We start from the raw sequence: 6,820 nt of genomic DNA, 5'->3' as shown, positions 1-6,820 counted from the left end.
AGATTTAAGCATGCAAGAGACACATTTCACCGCAAAAAAATAAAAATAAACAGGAAGAAATATCCTAGATGCATGTTCCTTTTCAGCGCTATTAATATATATTTTTTTGCAGCAGTGTGGGTTAAATACAGTGCAACAAATACTAATGCATAATTTGATTTTGAATTACAGTAAGAGAAATTAATCGTCATGAAAATAACCTCATAGCTTTATGCTATTTATTCATTATTAATATTGTTCAAATATTGATCAAACAACTGCAAATATGTCACGCTAAATCGAAACCGAAGACACATTGTTTATTGATCGTTCAATTGTCGCGTTTAATGCAGTTTCTAACTATCGAATCAAAGCGATATAACCCTGATCAACTTTCATTCTCTGTGTCGGTTTAATTTCCTCCGTAATTCACATATTTCTGCACACTTTAAACCATGAAAACAGCAATAACCCGCGTCTGAAAACTCACCAGAGTTCAGCCCTGGTTCAGCCGAGAATCTGAGTCTCTAGCAACCGCCCTAGCAACCGCCTGTCAATCTCTCAGCGCGCGTAAAGATCAAAGACACTTGTGACTTTTTCGTGAGTGACGTCATACTGTTTTCAAGCGCGTTACATCATAACTTTAGTATTCATACTCGAGTAAAGCGCGTTTGATTAGTGTTTGTGTGTGTGAGTAAATATTCCCAGCGAACAAAATTTTTTTTTGCTAACGTTCTTTTTTTTTCCAAAATAATTTTTTTCAGGGAAACAGACCTTAGCAGAACTGAAGTTTGTATCATCCATACATAAGTCAACCAGTTTAAAATGTAAATCAAATCATACCAGAGTATGGAAGTCAATTTCTGCCAAAATTAAATAAATCAATTAAATGTTAAAAATTAAAACTAAAACCAGTTTAACCATTTCATTATAGAAAACTGTACGCAAAATATGTGACAGAATTGATAATGAAATTAAATTATTTCATTTTCATTTTCACCGTGACAGTGCATCATCCCTGTCAAATTGAAAAATAAAATGCAATTGGTGATTTCACGTTTCATTTTCACTACAATCTCAAGTAAAACTGCCAATATTAAAATGAAAAGGCAAATGTGCAAAAGAAACTGCAAATGCAGTTTTTACAAAGCTTTTTATTAACACTCACGCAATAATAGTGACAAAATTCAAGTTCAAATGTAAAGTTTAGTTGTCATTTTATTTACTCTTTTATTTCACAGTTTTAGTTTTCGTTTTCATTTTCAAAGACAACCTGTATGCAAATTATATGTTAATGAGTGGGTGGGGTTCAATTACGCTGTTATCAGTGTTGCCAACTTAGCGCCTTTGTCGCTATTTTTAGCGACTTTTCAGACCCCTTTAGCGACATTTTTTCAAAAAAGCGACTAGCGACAATTTTAGCGACTTTTTGGACAAACCTCAGTAACCTCCAAATGTTGCCAGTACTGTCCTGCGAGCGCGAGGTCTTGCTTTCTCCCTGTCGTCACTCTCTCTCGCTGCTTCTCCCATGTTCAGTGAATGGCTGAGAGGAGCGCACGGCCGCTGACAGACGCGAATGAGCAGTGTTTTTCCATGGACTTATCACTTATCTGCTTTTCTTTTGTTATATTTAAAGAATTTAGTTTGACCATTTTAATTTTTATTTATTTTCTTGTGCTTATTACTTGTAACACTCACTATCACAGAGCTTAGTTCATCCGGTTCCCTAACTCTCTCAATTCAGATAATGTTCCACATAGGCCAATAAAAAATGTAATCATTCACTATATTATAGCTACTCGTTCTATTGTCTGACAAAAAAAAAAGGAAATGAAAACAGCTTTATTTGACATTCGGCTATATTATGTTAAATAGAGCAATAATTTAGAGAGAAAACGCACTAGGCTGACAGAACGCAAGTACGACGCGATGACGTCATTAATATGCTAATTGACGTATGACGTCATCTAGCGACATTTAGCGACTTTTAGGGAAGGCCTTAGCTACTTTCCTTTGAAAATAGTTGGCAACACTGGCTGTTATGCTGAGGAGCGAAAATGGCGGTTATGACCAGTATAGCAGCAGAATTAAACCAGCTAGCAAGCATTTCGGATGATGATGACTTCATTTTGCTCCGAGTTCAATCTATTTTAGATACACTTGGACACTTTGCAGCCGTCACAAACTCCGATGTCAATCATCGAGTTGTAAATAATCTAGGTGAGGTTGTGCAGTGCCTTCAGGCAGCAAATTGTCCGGGGAGTCTCGTCGGCCCGGGCCGTCCAAGGTACGACATCCCATTAGAAACGCTAAGGATGTATCTTCTAAATGGTTTTACTGCTCAAGAGGTAGCGAACTTATTCGGAGCGAGCGAGAGAACCATCAGACGGAGAATGAAACAGCATCATATGAGGTAAGAGAAAGTAAGGAGTGATTTCGGATAGCTTTCACACATGTTGCGCGTATATTTAAAATGGACCCTAAACTGATGAAATTTGTATAGCACATTTAAAAACAACTGATGTTGACCAAAGTGCTTAAAGCAATAAAAAAGGTAGACAATACATGCACGAAACCAACAAATATACATCAAAAAGAAAAAACGGACACATCAAGGTATATTAAAAGCTAATGAAAAGAAGTGCGTTTTCAGAGAAGTTTTAAAAAGTGTCAGAGTTTGGGCGGATCTGATATTTAAGGGTAGGCTATTCCATAGCTTGGGTCCATAAACTGCAAAAGCACGGTCACCCCTATTTTTTAATCTGGTCCTGGGGACAGAAAGTAAGTTCGAATCCCCCGATCTTAGTGATCTTGACTTAGATTCTGGGTGAAGCAGTTCAGATAGGTACTGGGGAACTAAATTCTGTAAAAATTTAATCAGTAGCCAGATGACATAAATGACAGAATTTTAATGGTTAAATGGTTAAAGACGTCTGTCTAGCATGTGTTTACATTGAAAAACAATAGGAAAGTGGCATAGAAAAGCATGATCGATTTGTGCTGCCTTGTCGAAAAATGCTACCGTAGTGCGAATCAATCACAGAATGTCGATTAATATTATATGAAATACAATTATAATACAATTCTAAGTTATGAGTAGCTACTGTATACTGTAGACTACTGTTTTTATTTTTTAAACGGTGTGAAAAGTAGAAATTATCATCAAATATTGACTTGTCAAAGCACACCTTTCCTTAGTAACTGAAACTTTCAATTATTCTTGTTCAGCTGGCTGACCGTACAAATATTCATATGGTAGTTATCATTTTTTAAAGGGAAATTACTTTACAGCACATGAAAATGTACCTTTTGTTAAAAAAAAATGAGTCTGCACATGCGCATAACCAGTAAGTAGCAAATCTCGATGGGTAGCATGAATCGTCAGAACACCTGCCCTTAGAAACGTCTCTTGGTTATGCGAATGTCAAGGAAACAAGGAATTTCAAGGAGACTCTTGCAGGTAATAAAAAAATTTGTAGCATCAAGTACCATCTAGGGATTCATATCACTGTTACATTTTTCAAGTATTGATTTGAGATTGGGAAGAAATTCTGATTAATCATCTGTTCACTAAATTGGACATTATGCATCACTAGCTATATTTCAGCAACAACTATTACTGTGACTGTTGTTCTTGAAAATACTTCATCTGCAGTAACACGTTTTTTTTTTGGCTGTAAATAAATGTATTTGTGTTATTAGAATGCAATTTGCAGTTACATTAAAAAAGTGATTACATAAGACTTGTAACGCATTACTTTATTTGTTACATCAGAAAAGTAATCTGATTATGTAACACACATTACCTGTAATGCGTTACTTTATTCGTTACATCCTAAAGTAATCTAAATATGTAACACACGTTACCTGTAATGCGTTACTTTACTCGTTACATCCTAAAGTAATCTAAATATGTAACACACGTTACCTGTAATGCGTTACTTTACTCGTTACATCCTAAAGTAATCTGAATATGTAACACGTTACCTGTAATGCGTTACTTTACTCGTTACATCCTAAAGTAATCTGATTATGTAACACACGTTACCTGTAATGCGTTACTTTACTCGTTACATCCTAAAGTAATCTGATTATGTAACACACATTACCTGTAATGCGTTACTTTACTCGTTACATCCTAAAGTAATCTGAATATGTAACACGTTACCTGTAATGCGTTACTTTACTCGTTACATCCTAAAGTAATCTGATTATGTAACACACGTTACCTGTAATGCGTTACTTTACTCGTTACATCCTAAAGTAATCTGATTATGTAACACACGTTACCTGTAATGCGTTACTTTACTCGTTACATCCTAAAGTAATCTGAATATGTAACACGTTACCTGTAATGCGTTACTTTACTCGTTACATCCTAAAGTAATCTGATTATGTAACACACATTACCTGTAATGCGTTACTTTATTCGTTACATCCTAAAGTAATCTAAATATGTAACACACGTTACCTGTAATGCGTTACTTTACTCGTTACATCCTAAAGTAATCTAAATATGTAACACACGTTACCTGTAATGCGTTACTTTACTCGTTACATCCTAAAGTAATCTGATTATGTAACACACGTTACCTGTAATGCGTTACTTTACTCGTTACATCCTAAAGTAATCTGATTATGTAACACACGTTACCTGTAATGCGTTACTTTACTCGTTACATCCTAAAGTAATCTGAATATGTAACACGTTACCTGTAATGCGTTACTTTACTCGTTACATCCTAAAGTAATCTGATTATGTAACACACATTACCTGTAATGCGTTACTTTATTCGTTACATCCTAAAGTAATCTAAATATGTAACACACGTTACCTGTAATGCGTTACTTTACTCGTTACATCCTAAAGTAATCTAAATATGTAACACACGTTACCTGTAATGCGTTACTTTACTCGTTACATCCTAAAGTAATCTGAATATGTAACACGTTACCTGTAATGCGTTACTTTACTCGTTACATCCTAAAGTAATCTGATTATGTAACACACGTTACCTGTAATGCGTTACTTTACTCGTACATCCTAAAGTAATCTGATTATGTAACACACGTTACCTGTAATGCGTTACTTTACTCGTTACATCCTAAAGTAATCTGATTATGTAACACACGTTACCTGTAATGCTTTACTTTACTCGTTACATCCTAAAGTAATCTGATTATGTAACACACGTTACCTGTAATGCGTTACTTTATTCGTTACATCCTAAAGTAATCTAAAAATGTAACACACGTTACCTGTAATGCGTTACTTTACTCGTTACATCCTAAAGTAATCTGATTATGTAACACACGTTACCTGTAATGCGTTACTTTACTCGTACATCCTAAAGTAATCTGATTATATAACACACGTTACCTGTAATGCGTTACTTTACTCGTTACATCCTAAAGTAATCTGATTATGTAACACACGTTACCTGTAATGCTTTACTTTACTCGTTACATCCTAAAGTAATCTGATTATGTAACACACGTTACCTGTAATGCGTTACTTTATTCGTTACATCCTAAAGTAATCTAAAAATGTAACACACGTTACCTGTAATGCGTTACTTTACTCGTTACATCCTAAAGTAATCTGATTATGTAACACACGTTACCTGTAATGCGTTACTTTATTCGTTACATCCTAAAGTAATCTGATTATGTAACACACGTTACCTGTAATGCGTTACTTTACTCGTTACATCCTAAACTAATCTGATTATGTAACACACGTTACCTGTAATGCGTTACTTTACTCGTTACATCCTAAAGTAATCTGATTATGTAACACACGTTACCTGTAATGCGTTACTTTACTCGTTACATCCTAAAGTAATCTGATTATGTAACACACGTTACCTGTAATGCTTTACTTTACTCGTTACATCCTAAAGTAATCTGATTATGTAACACACGTTACCTGTAATGCGTTACTTTACTCGTTACATCCTAAACTAATCTGATTATGTAACACACATTACCTGTAATGCGTTACTTTACTCGTTACATCCTAAAGTAATCTGATTATGTCACACACGTTACCTGTAATGCATTACTTTAATGCGTTACTTTACTCGTTACATCCTAAAGTAATCTGATTATGTAACACACGTTACCTGTAATGCGTTACTTTATTCGTTACATCCTAAAGTAATCTGATTATGTAACACACGTTACCTGTAATGCGTTACTTTACTCGTTACATCCTAAACTAATCTGATTATGTAACACACGTTACCTGTAATGCGTTACTTTACTCGTTACATCCTAAAGTAATCTGATTATGTAACACACCTTACCTGTAATGCGTTACTTTACTCGTTACATCCTAAAGTAATCTGATTATGTAACACACGTTACCTGTAATGCGTTACTTTACTCGTTACATCCTAAACTAATCTGATTATGTAACACACGTTACCTGTAATGCGTTACTTTACTCGTTACATCCTAAAGTAATCTGATTATGTAACACACGTTACCTGTAATGCGTTACTTTACTCGTTACATCCTAAAGTAATCTGATTATGTAACACACGTTACCTGTAATGCTTTACTTTACTCGTTACATCCTAAAGTAATCTGATTATGTAACACACGTTACCTGTAATGCGTTACTTTACTCGTTACATCCTAAAGTAATCTGATTATGTAACACACGTTACCTGTAATGCGTTACTTTACTAGTACATCCTAAAGTAATCTGATTATGTAACACACGTTACCTGTAATGCGTTACTTTACTCGTTACATCCTAAACTAATCTGATTATGTAACACACGTTACCTGTAATGCGTTACTTTACTCGTTACATCCTAAAGTAATCTGATTA

This window comes from Rhinichthys klamathensis, unplaced genomic scaffold (genome assembly GCF_029890125.1).
Source record: "Rhinichthys klamathensis goyatoka isolate OS25496 unplaced genomic scaffold, OSU_Roscu_1.1 h1tg000318l_1, whole genome shotgun sequence".
Classification (NCBI taxonomy): Eukaryota; Metazoa; Chordata; class Actinopteri; order Cypriniformes; family Leuciscidae; genus Rhinichthys; species Rhinichthys klamathensis.
This window is presented reverse-complemented; position numbering follows the sequence as displayed.